Source organism: Stegodyphus dumicola, chromosome X2 (genome assembly GCF_044657685.1).
Source record: "Stegodyphus dumicola isolate Sdum_Otavi_A_Nest chromosome X2, ASM4465768v1".
In the NCBI taxonomy this organism is placed as follows: Eukaryota; Metazoa; Arthropoda; class Arachnida; order Araneae; family Eresidae; genus Stegodyphus; species Stegodyphus dumicola.
In genome coordinates this window covers 65011706-65030040 of record NC_140781.1, presented here as the reverse complement: position 1 = coordinate 65030040, position 18335 = coordinate 65011706, and positions in this window count along the sequence as shown.

Genomic DNA, 18335 nt, shown 5'->3' with positions numbered 1-18335 from the left:
GATTAATACAAAAGCTTGTAGTCGATGATTGTTATGAAGTATTTTGCCTCAACTAAAGGTGTGACATTTATGAGACCACAGTATCGGTATATACAAGTTCAAGAATATCACGGGTTACTGCATATGTTTCCTTCAGGAATGGTAAACTTCTTATTTGACAATTGGTAAAAAGTTCACCAAATAGGGTTTCGTTATTACATTTTGGAATCTTTAGACAGAGTACCAACATTTTAGAATACTTGAGTGGGCTATATTTAAGTGACTACACCTTTCATGCCACAGTTACATACAACATATAGGCCAATTTGCTTCGTTGCCTGTATGGTTGCGCGTTTATTTTAATCTTTAATCCACCGGGGGTTCGAAATTCTGCTAACGGGCTGGCTACATGGGGCTTTTTAATGGTTTTCCTCATGTGTAACGGGTATACGAGCCAGTTTTCCTTAGAAAGGCCTTCACCAAGGCATTCCTCTCTTTCGGCAGGTAACCCTCGAATGCTTTGCCATAATTAAATAAACCATTTTTTAATCCACGCATGGTTATTTCTAAGGTAGATAGTACGTTGCGTTACTAAGTTAATGGAAGCTAAGTTCATTTTTAGATTGGGAAAGGTTGCTCTTGAATCAGGGTACCAAATATATGTTCCTAACTCTCGTGTTGTATTTAGAATACTGAGAAAACAATTTTTAATTAGAGAATTCTTGATTAGGACTGTTTCTTTTATTTTTTCTACATTTTGATGCTTTATGCCCTTTTCGCTCGCAGTTATAGTTCGAGTTATAGCAAAGCGAGGCAGAAGTCTTTCACATTCTTAGATATCTATTTCATGTTGCCGTGACGTTTAGTAACTAATGCGTCCCGCTGTTGGCTGTTTTCTTGCACTGCCAAGTTCGGATTGGTTAGTTTTTGAAGCTTCAGGCTTCTCTAACTGTCCACTCGCGACTTTCCAAAGTTCTGATTGGATTAAAGCCATTTTCAGTTGGAAACCCCATACATCAAAGTTACTGTTATCCAATTTTTGAATTTGAATATTCCGGTTCATCACTTTCATCAGTTATATACAATTTCTGTAATCTCAAGGAAAAAATAATTTACTTACCTTCTTTTTACAGCAAAAGAACAGACGCTTGACTTAGCGCTTAGACGTACACCTCCAGCAGGCTTCTTGGGAACCTTGGGTAACTGCGCAGCTGTAAGCCCAGTCACTGCGCAGCCGCAAGGGCGAATGCAAATCTCTCAAAATACAGCAGTAACTAAATATATCAGTCATTAACTTTTGAATTTCCACGGATATTTAAACAACGTATGTATGGTTTGGTAGATCAATGGCGAAGCACACCAGGACTATCTACCTAAGGAAAGGAATGCATTTGAGTGGGTTTTAGAGAGAAAATATTTCGTGTACACGTTACACATGGGAAAAACCACGAAAACTTCCATGGAGCTACCCTGTACGCCTGGAATAGAACCCACGTAGGAATTAATAGTGTTCATCGATTTTATCGCTCGGCCGCTTGTGGGCTCTAAAGTATGTATGAAAATGTACGAATCTATTAGGTCTTGAACTCATGAATCTTTTTTCTCTTTTCTATTCTCTTTTCAGCTCTGCGAATTTTATTTTCTTTTCAGCTCTGCGAGGATGAGTTTAGGAAAATTTGCGTTCTTCTTTGATGCTGCGCAGCGCTGAAGAGGTGAAACGTTCAGCGCTATGTAGTTCCGTGTTAGAAGCCAAGAAAGGTGCGTTTGAAAACTGTGTGTCGTACTTGGTTATCTACGTGATCAGAGCCATGATTCTCTCCACGGTGGTACTGTGATCTGCTGCACGGAATCCATGGAAAATAATTGTCCAAGACTAGAATCGCAATAAGAATATGAAGAATCGTATAGAATTGTTGTAGTCAATCACCTTCCGAGATAACAATCAAGTTAATTACACCTTATATTCATCTTCTACATGTTATGTTTTTCCTTCTCATGTCATAGGTCGTCATGCTTTCTGTATCAGCGTCGTTGTCATTAGGTTTAGAATCTCCTTCTGCAGTGGCATTTCTCCTTGTTGGCTTCGAATCTGAGTGTATTGTGTCTTCTTGAGCTTCTTCTTCCACTAATTCATGGTTCACAGCGTCACTTTCATTCGCCACTCTGTAAAGCACGTCATTTTGTAAACAATAATCTTCATATGGCTTAGACTTCAAGACTTCCTTTATAACTTTTATATTTTCATCAGTTTCTTAAGCTCGAATGATCTTAAATGTTTTACCATCTTGAATTACCATACATACGGGATTTCCACTAAGAGCATCCACATGTCTCATACGGGTATCAGATCTGTGTTCGATTGTATCTTGCTCAGCGGTTTTATTAAGCTCAAGGAAAGCACCCATTAACATTTATGTTTATCTTACAGCAAGTATGCTCCTTTAGTAGGCAACTACGTTTCACACTGCGTATTAATCTCATCATTCTCCAAATTAAAATTCAAGAATGTATAAGAAGGATTTTTTATACATCGCAAATTTAACTAATAAGGGATTATTTTAAAAGCAAAGCTGACTGATTTCAGCTAACCCTGTAGAGTCATAAGATCATCTGAAGTGTGCCGAGTGTGCTACCGTTACACCATGAAGGCATGCAGAAAGGAGGGGAAAAACACCTTATATAATCCCCCTTTTAAAGGTCGACTGGGGATTAGGAGACCCAATCTAAATCCTGGTGGTGACTTATTGTCTACCACCCTTCAGTTCGGGCGCTGTTATAGGGTCATTAGGCTATTTTGATTCAGGAGACATGAAAAATGAGCAATGCCCTCGCCGGGACTCGAACCTAGGCCTCTCGAATACCCTTCGAGTGTGCTACTGTTACACCACGAAATTCTGCTGCAAGTAGGGAGAAAACACACCTTTTAAAGGGCGACTGGGCATCAGAGTACCCCATCTCCAAATCCTGGTGGTGAAAAATTATTATCTGCCTCCTGTTAGTTCGGGTGTCATTATAGAGTCATTAGGTTATTTTGAAGCAGCAGACATGAAAAAAGAGAAATACCATCACCGGGACTCGAACCTGGATCTCTCGAATACACGCCGAGTGTGCTACCGTTACGTCACAAAGGCATGTTGGAAGGAGGAAAAATACACCTTATAACCTTACTGCAAATAATTACTTTCCGATTGTTTAAGAATTCTGGTTTAGATTTATGAAAGACACTTAAAAATTAAGCTTTGAACATATTACACAATTTTAACTAAATGAAAACCGCAAAAGCTTATTTGAAAAGAATTTAGTTTACTTTTTTTGTTCAGTTTTAAAATATTTTCAGCTATAAAATTAGAGATGTATCTAAAAAAATATTTCTGCAGCGGACAAAGGAATGCATTAAATAACAGCTCAATGTTATTCGAAGCAGTACGCATTAGTTCCTATATTTGTAATCCTGAAAGCGGAGATATAAAAAAGGAGAAAGGTGTACAGTTGTTTATTTTTCTGCTTTTAGCATATGAATAAACAACCGCTACGTAAAGATTCAATTTTTAGATTCAAACTTGAAATGAAAAATAATGTAGGAAAGTCCAGAAATTGTATGAAAACAAATTCCTCGGATTTTAGAAGGCAAAAAAGGGAGAGTTTAGGAGCTGTTGAAAGGTTTTGTTTTTAAACGGATTAACTGTTTTGATAGAAAAAGAAAGCATTTATTCTAACATACTAAGCTCTAATCTGAGAAAAAATAGCTTCCAGAATGACTCGTATTTATTTGATTTGTAGGAATAAATCCCTTCAAATTATTGTATGTTTCTACTTTAACAATGTCTTTTTTTCGAAAATCTCTCAACATAAATACACAAGAATTTTAATGCTGCAGGGCAACGCTTTGTTTTCTAAAGTTGTTTTTATCATTGTATCAATATTTGTATCATTGTATCTATGATATCAATTGTGATGCAAAATACTGATATCATAGCATTGTATCTATGGTATCCATATTTTGCATCACAATTTATTTTCGACCACGAATTTTTCATAGCACAAAATATTAAGCATTAAGTACTAATCTAATCAGTTCCAATTCAATAAATTTCAAATATGCTCCAAGTTTTGAATAAGATGAGTTTGTATTTAGAGCTATTAAAACTATTTAGACTCATGTTTCTAAATTTTAGTTATATTCGAGGAAATCACTTTTATAATTTTTAGAAAAACAACTCGGCAGCTATACATATTTAAATCATTCTCCTTCAATCAGTTATGCAAACAAAATATGGGGATCGTGCCAGTGATCAAGCGAACGAGCAACTAAACACCTGGTTTCACCCGAGTTTCAGAAGTTCAGGAAACCAGACTAGTTGTAAGTGCTTCCGTTGTTTTCTCGCTTGCGTAACGTAAATAAAAGCAGCTTACCTTTCAAAATTCTTCAGAAAAACTGGCTTTTCAAGGTAAGTGTATCTCACATATCCTTTCTTTCATACATTTCTTAGCTGCTTTTTAAAGTGTGAGAGTTTTACTTATTATATAAGCAGACTGATGTTTGCGAATTTAGCTCTAATTTTCATCTTTCTAAAATAAATTTGTTAACATTTTTGGCTGAATTTAAATTCTATGTACCTTAACCTTAAGTTATAATATTCTAATTAATTATAAATTAGATTTAAAATTTTGAAACCAGTTAAAACTGGAGATCTGTTTACTTAATATAATAATAATAATACATGTCCTATTCTCAAACACAGTCATTATATTATTCCGCATAAAAAAGTTTTGATGACCTGTATAATCTCAAATGCATACTTCAGTTTACATGCATCAGAAAACGTCACATTTCTTAACTGCAAAAGTATATGCTATTCACTAGAAAAATGCACTAACATTTAGAAAATGGTGATTAGCAAAATTCTCAGTTACGATAATATTTTAAAGGATGAATATTTTTTGGTATTTATGTTCTCTTTTGCGCTACTTTAACAGTTTCGTTCAACATACAAATTTTAAGAGAAAGAGAAGGAAATGAGACTGTAATCTTCTTCTAAGGAAGTATGTAATAAAAGCGTTTTAAGCGTTACTTTGTTGTACGTCACAATAATTTAAAAATGTAAACTTAGAGCAAAGGAAGAAAGGCTATAGTTCTCCACTAATAAAGTATGTTTTCAGATACTTTAAACATCACTTTATAGTTTTATTAGTATTTAGCTGATTTCTATAAATACGTTACGGATGTTAACAAATATTAATTTCTTTCAAAGGCGTTTGTCGAGTTTTCAATCAAATAAGACTTTAATAATAATTCAAAAAGGAGCAAAGTTGCCATAGACAATTTACAGATGAATACCCAGAGGTCGCAAATATGTATAGGTTTAAATTTGCAAAATGCTAAGAAATGACAGAAATGCTCAAGGAACAAAGTTTAAATTAGCGATGAGCCTAATAGTTGGTTATTTAGATAGCATATGCCCTCTTGTTAGCAAATTAATTATCCATCTTTCTATAAAACTTTAATTTTGTATATTTAAATGCATTAAATACCTCTAAATGACGCCTAAGAGAGCACATTAACAAACTACTCAAATTTGCTACGGTAGTTGCATATTAACACTTAATTGAAAACTGGTTATTAAGCTTTAATCCTGTGATTGTTTAAACGATCTGATAAATTTAGTAATGAAAAATGTAGCCTTCTGTTTCTAATAAGTACGGTGGTAGTAATTTGATCGTTTGCATATCCTCATGTGGCTACGTATTGAATAGCCAAATCAAACTCAACGTCAAAGGATTTATAAATTTCATTATTTGCTGAAATACCAATGTGCCACTTTCACCACTTCTCACCTGTTTATATATAACGTTTTAATGCACAAAGCAGTAAAATATATTTAGTTGAGTAATTAACATATTGGATTTATTTATGTGCATTACTGGGTTAGGTATAAGTATATGTGGAATATGCAAACCTATACAAAATGAAGCTCTTTTCTTGAAAGGGATGTATAATTTCACCTAAAAAATATTCCATAGCATACACAATACTACATAAAACTGACCATTTTATACATTCCTAGATAGATAAATCACCTGCAGAACCTTTTGTAATTCAAAAAATAGCGAAGTATATACCTATTTGAAAATATAGATAGAAATATATAGAAATTTGGATATAGATACACATGGATATACATAAAAATATATAGATATACAATACATAAAAAGATATAGAAAATTATATAGTCGTATATATAAAAATATGTAGAAAAAGTGTGTAGATATACATAGATGCGGCTATTGGTTTTTAAAATTGCCCAAATAGAGCACATTAGCGGTGTACCTAGCCTTCAATCAACAAGCTGAAATGACAGTTTTATTTTTTGCACATAATTATGTTCGACAACCAAATATAAGGTATTTTGAGGAAAATGCACTTTTTGTTTTTAAAATTGGAGAGCAATTATTTTAATTTAATTAATTAGTTATATATATTTTTATGTATATCGATGTATATCTATATCCAAATTTCTATGTATTTCTATCTGTATTTTCAGATAGGTATAACAGATATTTCATTAAATTAGCTTACAATTACAAATAAATAGAAATAGAAATTTTTATATCAAGAAATATAAATTTTTATATTTCAATTATTTCCGAATAAATGTGTTGGAAATAAAAATGAATAGAGTTAGTGTACGATAAAGCTAAAGCTAAATTTATTTAAACGAACGTTTCCCCGTATATTCTATAAATTATATCTTTTGGGGATAAAATGACCAACTCTGAAACTATTGCAATATACTCCCACTTTCAATAAGATTTCTAGCTGACTTTTATTCTTTCAAAATGCTTAGAGACAAATCGCAGTAGAATTTGAAATAGAAATTTAAAGCTATAAAATATAAAAACGTTCACGTGAATGTACTCCACATTGTGAATTGAAAGAATATTTAACTGAACGATTCAAATCTTCAGAAATTTTTTAGACTAAAAGTATCGTATACTGGGAAATGAAAGTACATTCAAGTTACTGAAACTTCTGCACCTAACAGAAAATTTTGAGTCTCCCTAGTGGATAATAGCATTTGCACTTTAAAAGTAAATAAACAAAAAGAAGCTTTCCTTAGTAATTTTTCCTCTAATATTTTTCCTTTGAAACATTTTAAAAAATTCCTTCTGGATATTCTGATTCTATGCGGCTATAAAAAAAATATAATCATTGCCTGTCTTCTTCAATTCTCATTTTTCTGAATAAAGTAAAAAAAAAACAGTTTAAATCGTGCAGTTAAATGCAACTGAATTTCTTTTTCTTCCGTCGGTAGAATGCAATAAAATATTCACCACCTTAAAGTTGCTTTCAGGTTTGCCTTAAGGTTCCAGCGTTCTTTTCCTTCGATTTCTCTTTTCAGCTATTAATTTATTAACCAGAGACTTTGTATTAAGAAATAAATATATATAGTCATTTTCAACAGAGATGAATATTTTCTTTCACTATAGGTTTCTGTTATAAGAAATTGCGGCTATATTGAATTCACATAAACTAGTCTGTCAATGAATGCATTTTCTATTTTGCGAACAAACGTATAAATCATTCATTTTGAGCTTAATTAATAATGTAAATGAATATAGGTAACATCATAGAAACAGTTTTAAAAACCGGTAATTCTAATTTAAGTTTATCTCAACTGGATTTTTAGTGATTAGTAGGAAAGTGAGAGTTTACCAACAGGATCTCAAAACCACAGGCGGATCAAGCGCGCAGGAGATGCGTATTGCAAACCAAATGATAAGGCGGAAGGACCTATATAAGCGCTTGATAATTTGCTATAAGATATTATTTTTTATTGATTTTCCGGCAGTAATTACTTTAAGTTGAAGCGTTCTAATTTAATAAGCGTTTTCTGCCAGTGATTTATTTTAATTTTAAGATTTCCACCCTTTGTATTTTTCTTTACAGCCCAGCTATTTTACTGCGTATACAATGATTATTTCATATCTACCATTAACGCCGCTTATTTTCGAATTTAATGATCGACATTCAAAGCCCTAATTTCAGGTGTAAGCTTTTAATTTTTGAGGTCTATTTTAGAATTTTAATTTCCTATATTCTTTGAATTTTTTAAGTCTATTTTAGAATTTTAACTTCCTATATTCTCTGAATTTTAACTTATTTCTTAAATCTTGTGTTCATAATCCTTATATTTATTTTCCGTAATCTTAATTTGCATCACTAATTTTTACTATTTCGTCCATTTTACACGCAGTATTTTTCATACTTTTAACCAGCATACTCTTTATTTTGTATGTTTATTTAATTTTACGAGATTCAGATACGCGTTTTAATTTATTATATTGCATAACTTTAGATCTAATTTTTAATTTTCTTCCTACATTCTAACTTTCATAATTTTTAACGTACTTTAATTTTTTAAAGTAATTTGTTATATTTTCTCACTATATACATGACGTTTTTAATTTTTAATTTCTTTCATACATTTTAACCTTCGTAATTCCCAACATAATTTTAATTTTAACTTAATTCCTATCTTTTCTGACCGTATACATGGCCTTTATTTAATTTTAGATGTAATTTTTAAATTTTTCATGCATTTAATCTTTGTAAGTTTCAATGTAATCTAAGTTTTTACTTTTTACCTATATCTCATACATGAACTTTAATTATCCTATTATTTAATTTTATATGAACGTCTCTTACTTTTTTAGCTTTTTTCCTTTATAGTTTCCCATGTGTTAGCCATTAGGTTAATAATAAGCAAGAGAGATGAAAAATGAGCAACGCCCTCGCCGGGAATCGAACCACCGACCTCTGGAATACGCGCCGACTGTGCTGACCACTACACTACGAAGGCACGCTAAGAAGGCGGGAGAAATACCGTTATTTTTGCATTTAGGGCTTCCTGAATATATTGTTCCTACCTTATCAACCTTTCCTGCGCTAATTACGAATATATCAGCCTTCAAGGGTAACTTTCTGAAAAAAAAGCACTTATTTTTATTACATATCTAATAAAGTAATTAAACAATAATGCTTTTAGAATTAGCCTTTTACTACGAAAAACTTATTAGATACTTTTAAATTCGTAAATATATCACATAAAATTAATTAAAAAGTTTTATGAATGATAAGTAAGTCCTGAAAGTTTACAAGTCAGAGGAATTTAAGAATACATACAAAAATTCATAAAGTTACCTTTAAGTATAGGTCCTGCTCAAAGGTATTTGTTGAACTTGATAATTTAAAATAGCATGAAGCTTCCCATTTGAAGGGTGAATTGAACGTTCGGAAATTTTTATAAGGGATTTAAGAAGACATATGAAAACACACGAGGTTGGTCTTATATGCAGTACTTGCTCAAAAGTTTTTTAATAGCGAAGATGCTTTGGAACACCATGAAGCTTATTAGCTTAGAAATTACGTCTAATGTTCACAAGTGTTTAAAAGAAAAAATTTATCTTTCACATATAGAATATAGTGTTACTCGACTGATGGAAAAACGAAGAAATGCTAATTCTGCCAACGCATGTATGGCTACTAAAATTACAAGTTTTAAGAACATGTTCGTTACCGATTTGATTTTCTCTAACGAAGATAATGACTAAGGCTAAATGTGTTTCTTGAATTCATGAAATCGCGGCTTGTAGAAAAAGGGAGTGATAATGAATCTATATATCGGTGTCTGAAACGGTATGCACTTTTAACCCCTAAAATGTGTCGTGAGTGGGAAAATCGAGAAGCTGAATATATTTATCCATATTAAATTATTATTATTAAATTATTATATTAAATTGTTATTCAGTTATTTAAAAGGTATGCTATAAATAGAAAGATTAGTTGAGCTTTCGAAAAAATGAAAGGAGCTTTGAAGTATTTAATAAACATCTCTCAGAATGGATTCTGAAAAACTTTATTAAAACAACTAAATATTGTTAGATACGAAAAGAAGAAATGACATTTAAGGGCTACATCATAATAAATGGTTAATAAAAATGACAAAAATCCTATAAATGAACAACGTTAATTGTTAAAAATTAAGACTCGCAGCTACTCAAAAAATAGCTACTTCAAATACGCAGGGCATAGGGCATAACACACCACCTCAACACCAGCACTACAAAATGTGGCAGGAATTCGGCCCCTAGATCTGACAGTTGAAAGGGAGGAAGCAAGGGTGACCAGGCTGAGTCAAACGTCAAAACAATGGAGTCATAGTTATCACCACTTAGACTATGAGGAGCAACATATCAGCAAAAACTTTCATTCAGCTGCCTTTTATCTCTCCGATAATATCAACATAAAGGACGAACCAGTTCAAAGTAGCTATAATCGTCTTTTAACAAATGACTCCAAAACAGAGAAAGGTACTGGCAGCGCCTTCTGTACACTGGAAAATGGTATTGTAATATTTGAGTGGAAGAGAAAGCTAGAACTGAACTACTCGGTATACCAAGAAGAGCTGTTGGCTATCACTACTTAGTTATTAGACACACTAACACAGACCAGCAGCAGAAATTCTCCATACCCAGCAACTTAAGGTCAATTCTGTCAACAGGAGTCTCTTGGTATACCGAATTCAAAAATAACTTCTGGATATGCCTATCTCACAAGAAGCCACTCTAAATGGGTTATCTCTCATAGAGGTATTCAAGAAAATGAAGACCTGTGCATTTTGGTCAAGCAGGAGGCTAATGTCACAAAGTTAATAAAACAACTAACTAAACTTCCTTCGTCTCACATTAAAAAAAAACAACTCAGTGGGACACAAGACAGTGGTACTGGGATCAGGGAGGTGACAACTCCCTCTAGCCATCCCGTTTCCAGGCACACCCACATGTAACGGTGTCTATTGGCAGCACACATATTTCTTTTTTACAATCGAGTTATCGCTCCGTCTGTGAAAATGCTATAAAAAGAGTATTTAATAACCATTTTTATAAAGTTTGAAATTAACAGCTGCACAACTTATGCTAAATTAAACTCTGCCACTTGCCACAGCAAAGAGCGGTGAAATAAGGTATAACTGCAAGCGTAGCTGACAGAATCTCTATATCTAAAACTTTCACTTTAAATATACTCATTTTCTTTCTTGTAAGGGCTAATGAAAAGAAGCTATGGTATAGAAGTTATGGTTATAGATCCAAATCATGAAAAGGGTTTAGTTAACTTAAACTCTACACTTTGAAATAGTTGCTTATTATTACCATCAGCAGAAGATTTGGTGGGTATATAAAGTGTGTTGTAGACATTCGGTAAAAATTTTCCTTGTTCTTGTCATTAATAAAAAAGCCATTTATCAGTTTTACAAAAACTAACAGTTAGTGGCTTTTGGATCAAGGATGGCAACATTTCAGAAACTGTGTAGTTTGTGAACTTTTCTCAAGCTGCTGTGGTGGAAGTGTACCATGAATAGTATAATCGTACTATACAAAATAAACAATGTGGAAATTGTAAAACGCCGAGAATGATAAATAAAAAATCTTAATGACGGCTGCAATGTTACATTGGAGCCGATCGGCATGTTACAATTCAGCAATTAACTGCCGAAAGGAAACGGAAAGCTACCACAGTTGGGGCCAAAACAATTAGCCGAATGAACGTTATTCTAGATGGCAACGTAGCAAACGGAAGAGAAGCAGATGAGACTGGAATTTCCGGGCCAGGCCCCCAGGAAACCTCCACTAATTGGGAAAAGAATGTCTTCTGCGACGAATCACGTTTTGTGCCTTATGAAACGGATAGACATTCGAGCTTACGGCAAGAAACACCAGTGAACAAAGATCCATTAACTATATGGGGGCAGATACTGACTGGCTTAGGCAACATTATAGTCTAAGGAATATTTTGTAGCAATTTTCTAGATTGTGGATTTCTAGATTTCTAGATTGTGTCATTGTGGATGGCCCTGTGGATCCCATTAAGCATGCGTGGATCCTTACAGATCATGTATACTGATGCATGCAGATGTTTCCCTGGAAATTATGGCATCCACCAGCGTCACAATGTGACATGGAACTTATCACGCAGCTAGGAATGCCACGTGAATGGCTGAAAGAGCACAAAAAGACTTTATTTTTAATTTACCTGGCCCTCAGATTCTTCGACTTAAACTCAATCGATAATCTATATGACCGCTTCGATAGGGTTGCTCCTTTAACAGCTGTCAACTGCAGTTAACATATTTCCATTATTCTTGTAAACACTTCCGAGAACCTTAATGAATTACTGCCAGTCCGTCCAGCCCATGTCTGCTCTACACATGGAAGCTATTCTAGATTAACTGATGGTCATATTAATATGACTTGACTGTGTATATTCCGCCAAACTTCCGGGACTGCTAAGAAGTTCTGCAAATTTTGTTTTAAAAATTAACCCATGAGTAAGATTTATGAATTCAGAATTTGTAAAAATCAAATATCTCTTTCCTTGCTCACGGAATTCATACAGCATCACATAATAATAAAAGTTGATTATCCTCAGTACAGCTCACTCAGCATGTTGTAATTAACATCGACTTAAGAAAGAAAAGTAATAATTGTTCTCTTGCTCTAATGATAAATTTCCATTACATTTCTGCTATTATATTCAATGTTAGAAGCGCGGAAGCTTGATAAACTTTAATTATAGTTGTTTATGTTTCAATTATTATTATTATTATTCTATTAAATAAAAACATATATTTTCCGTATACTTTCAGAGAACACATGATTAGATAACGTATTTTCTTCTATCTGCGCTTTAATTCAAATCATTCACATCAAATGAAATCTTAAAATGAAACTAAGCATATTAAATAATTCGAAAATAATTCTTAAGTAGTTCTTTAAACTTAGAAGTACTACAAAACAGAATTATGATAAAAATGCTCAACAGAAATAAACTAACAGCTATATTTTTATTTCAATAAATGCTATGTTGTTTAAAAATAAGGGAGCACCTTTTCATAAATTTTTGGAATGACAGTAGATGGCACCACTACAGTGGAACAACATATATGGTTTTGAGCTCTTAATGGGAAACTGGAATTTTAAATTCTTTTACGTTGAGCTTGATAACGGAAAACATAGCATTCTTATATGTATAAACATTTTTCTATAACATTCGTAATAAAAAAAGCTTGGATGTAAAAAACTTAAAACTAAGTATACAAAAGTCTTTACATTTCTGGGACAATATGTGCCACGCAATTTTCTCTAAATAATTATATTCTAGACTCATTGAATTATCCGGCTTATTGCAAAGATAGACGCCAATTTTTAATACGCTAGTATAACTGGAAAATTATTTAATATCTTATAATTTAGCCTGATATTTACCCTCATCGTAATGAACCCATAAACCTTTGGGATAATTAGAAAATGAGTAGATGTTTGCTCAAACAGTCCGCTTTCTTTCAGCTTAATGCAGTATCTCCAAGTTAATAATCAATTAGTAAAAACATTCAGATAAAAAGAGATTATTAGTGAATTTTTTACTTAGTTATTTCCTTAAGAAGGAGGTAACTTAAAAAATCTGCATAGAAGTTCATTGTTGTTTAAGAAATTATTATTATTAAACAATTAATTATACAATAACTGCTACTGCTCACGTACACAAGTTGTTAAAATGAAACTAATAATACAAGAGTAACCTAAGAATAGTAAACAAAATCAGACTCACTTTTAAACTTTGAATATAGTTTTTAGAGCTGTCATTAATGTATAATTGTCAACTCTAGCTCTATTTTTATTTGTTTTCATGTGTGAACTCTTATAGCTCCTGAATGAACACAGCTGACATACGTACGTTTTTTTTTTGTATGACACTGACAACTTGCCCCTGTTATATCCATGTCCCCCCTCAAATTTCCCTCCTTCTCAAATTTCACTCCCCAAATTCCACTCCTTCTCACATCTTTGGGATGAGATCATAAGTCTTGCATTCAGAACCCGCCTTCCCTGGGTAATTTGTTTACTGACAAGGCCTCTTCAATTATTACAAAAAAGGAAACGCTGAAATATCTGAACTCCTATATTATAAATATAGTAATATTATAAATTAATAATAATATAAATATTGTTAATTAAGGTTTTTTTTTGTTTGTTGTTGTTGTGGTTTTCCCTAACATTGTAGTTAAATTTTTGCAAAATGTAAATCTGCAAGCTCTGCATTTCGTAAATAGAGGTTGTAACATCAATCAATCTGCACCTTATATCTGAAACAATGACCGGAAAATGCCCACAGAAATAATGCTCACGGGTATAAATGCTCAAAGGAAAAAGCCCACACAGAGACTCACACAGAAAAAAGCTCACATGTAAAAATGCTCACTTAGAAATATGATCACACGGAAAAAAAAAAACTTACATAGATATATGCTCACATGTAAATAAACCCAGTGATAAATAAAATACGTAGAAAATCCTTACATTAATCAATCAATAATTAATCGATTTGAACATCGTACAGATACTTGAATTTTTCAAAGAAAAAAATCTAAATTACGAAAACATCTATGGTATTGTAAGGATCTTAAGTTTTTTACTAACGTTTATTTTATTTTTAAACTTTTCTATCTTTCTTATTTTCCACTTCCGGCCAGAATTAAATGCTTTAACTTGTTTATGCAAATTGTACTTGCTAACGCCCAAGTATTTAAGTTGTGGCTTTTTGCCAAGAGTTAGAGAGAGGAAGCGAACTGCTTGCCATTGCATTCTTACGAGTTTTCAATCAGCTGCTCTATAAGATTAACAAATGGACTTTTTTGACTTAGGAAAAGGAGAGGAGGAAAGAAGAAAAATGAAACAGAATATACAGTGAAAAATTATTACAATTTTAATTGTTAAAAAAATAAAATAACAGTAAATATAAGTTACACATTTTATAATATAAACATTTAGAAGAATAGCAAATGTAAATAATTATTTTATTTAAATTACGTAAAATACCTTATTATATATAAATCATAAATATGTATTTCAAAAAGTTATAAATACACAAAATTACTGAATATTAGCTAATATGTGTAAATATCTAATTTTATCATCGATTTCATCATAGTTTCTTACATGATTCGCGATTACTAAATTTAAGTTTTCATATTTTCTTTTTTTTTTTTTAACTTCAGCATACCCTGTATTTACAGTAGCTAATAATAAACGTTGAGAGGCTAAATCGTTTTTCAGTCCGTCAAATAAAAACCACGTACTGGGATCGCTTACACTTAAATAATGAATTTAGTACCTTATGAAAGCTTTCGTAACAATTTGTGGTTTTAGGAGATTTTTCGAAAGCTGCTTCATACCGATTCCACACTTCGATTGGAAAGTATGGTCTTCTAGAACGTTTTTAGTTCCACTCTTAAATAACTACATTCAGACATCAATCCCTATAGATACACATCAAAATGCAAAAAGAGAGTAAAGAAGCAAAAATTAACTATTGGCAGTTACAATAATGAAAAAGTCGTACAGGGGCAGTGGTATAAAGTATTATAGTACATGCAAAATTTTACTATAGTTTTCATTCTTTTAAATACCGCCTCTGAAAAGGTTAATGTGAGCATTTGTCCAATAATTTTTTCAAATGATTAAATAAGTTTTCTTTAAAAAATTAAGTAGGTGTACGATATTCAGATCGATTAATTATTGATTGATTAATGTAAGGATATTTCTAAGTATTTTATGTATGTGGGCTTATTTCCATGTGAGCATATATCTATGTGAACTTTTTTACGTGTAAGCATATTTCTAAGTAAGCATTTTTCCATGTAAACTTTTTCTGTGTGGGCCTTTTTCCTGTGAGCATTTATTTATACCTGTGAGCATTATTTCTGTGGGCCTTTCGTTCTATAATTTTATGAGACACATTGCGTTGTGCAAACCATGCTTCAAGAGAGCATATATTGCAACAGCTTTAAGAGAACGCATATATTTTTCTCGAATGTCTTCGAGGATTTGAGTGTCAAAAATATGGAATTCATATTTAGAAAATCATGTTTTAAATAGTTCCGTTTTCTATTGCCCTTCTGGTAAATATTACATTTCATCTTAAAAATTTTCCTAAATTAATCTGAGCTGTCTAAAGCGCCACAAGTTTTGGGACATTTAACAAAATAGAGTCTCCAACTGCAACGGTTTCCATTTCCTCTCAGTTTCAATCATTTTTTCTGCAGCTATCCTTTGGCATACGGGCCCACCAGGGAACGAGCGGTAATGTCGCTAAACATTGGTATTTCGGTGGGAGGCTCGAATCCCACGAACGCACTGGCTGCATGGGTGCTTACGTGGTTTTCCCCATGTGTAACGTGCATACGAGCCAGTTTCCCTTAGAAATTCCTCCACGAGCGTATTCCTCCCCTTAAGCAGATAGACCGCGAGTGCTTTGCCATGATAAAGTAAACCAAACCAAACGTATGGCCTACGTTTGCTTTTTGGTAATTTTTTTTTTAATTTTTATTTTCTTGTTTGTTTCAAATGTCACAGTGATCAGCAACACTAATCTACGCGCGTCGACGCTATCGACGCTAAGAGAGATAAGAAATCTTACCCAAGAACCGCGTTTCTTCGAGCACTAGTTTAAATGGAAGTTCTAGCCGCATCTTTCGGGTACCTATTACATTCAGCGATCTGTTTTGCATATGTAGCTGCAGCATTTTATAATGTTCAGGAAATATTACATTAGCAGTTTTGTCTGTTGTACGAGAAGAAGGAGAGAAACCAATCAAAGAAAGGCTCTCTGACATGTATAGTATCTAGGTCAGAAAATTTGTATATTCTGCAGTTCAGAGTTAGCGATAATATAGTATAGAGTATATCGTAGGGTTTACTATCTAGCATACAGTATACTAGATAAGTCTTTATACTATATACAGTATATATATACCGTAAATATTGCGACAAACTTCTAGGGTAGGTAGGGCACCTGATAAGGATTAAGAATTGCATAGGAACCTATACCCAGAAATGTCAGGGGTAAATGGTAGCAGAGGTAGAAGATGGGAAAGGAAACAAGAAAGTGATTAATTGGAAAGATTTATTGGACATGACTACAAATGGTGCTTCGACAGCTTGAAGTTACAACAGATGTTCGAACTTTGCACCATCAGACGCCAAACATGCCTGACACCGACGGACCTTTGATTGCCGAACATGTTCAAACACATCGGGAATTTCTTTGATTGTAGCAGCTGCGTAGGCGAGTCTTGCCCATTTCAAACGCAACAGGGTCGTGATACACGACACTTTTGATGGCTCCCCACATAAAGAAACCAAGGCTAGATAAATCCGTTGAGCGTGGGGCCGGGGAACCGGTCCACCACGCCCAATCCATCGATGAGGGAATGATCTGTTCAGATGGCTAAGAACATCCAGTCCAAAATGAGCAGGCGCCCCATCATATTGGAACCCCCATGTGTGCGCCTCACATTTGGTGGAACACCGTCAAGCAAGCCGAGAAGAACTTGCTCCAGAAAGATCAGATAATTCGCGGTATTCAACCTGAATGGTAAAAAGTACGGCCCGACTAAGCAGTGACCAACCAAACCCGCCCACACATTGCCTTTGAAGCGTTGTTGTGGCGCGTGGTGCCGCACACTGTGAAGGGATTCTTTAGCTCACAAATGCTGATATGTGGTGATTGAACACGCCATTTCTAGTGAATGTGGCCTCATCCGTGAACAGCATATAAGCAGGGAAATTAATATCACGGACACGTTGTTGCAGAAACCACTGTGCGAAATGCACACGTTCAGGATACGTTCGCGATGACACGTTCAGTCATCGCGGAGCATTAACTAAAGCCTTTGAAGACGAAAGGTATGGAAGGACTGATACTACCAGTGTTCAGCGACTTTACCGCTCGGCCACTGGTGTGCCCCATCACCAAAAGAAATCTGAATTCGGTTTCGAATTGGCGGAGTCCACTAAGAGAGATAATATGTTTAAATTTGTAACTAAAAGAATTGTATGATGGAAATCCTTGGGAAGAGAAAAAGCTTTTAATGCTGTATTAAAAGTAATTGCGAAAATATGGTAGCCAGAAACTGTATGCGAGAAGTAAACATATTTTCTACTTAACTTTTTATTAATAATTAAAACTTAACGATAGTCTTGACGCCGTCTAAATAAAGAGACCATAATAATAAGGAAATACCCATAATTTTCACAGCAAGTTTAAGAAGTCGTTTTTCTTACATTTAATGCAATGAAAGATGTTATATGTATCTTACAATGAACTAAGTCAAATGAACGTTCAGGATTTTAAATCTACATTTATGATAATATTTATTTGGGTACAAAAATAACTTACGGCTGGTTATTGAAGCAATTATAACAGATCTTCATACTAAAACCTTTCCCATATTATCTGT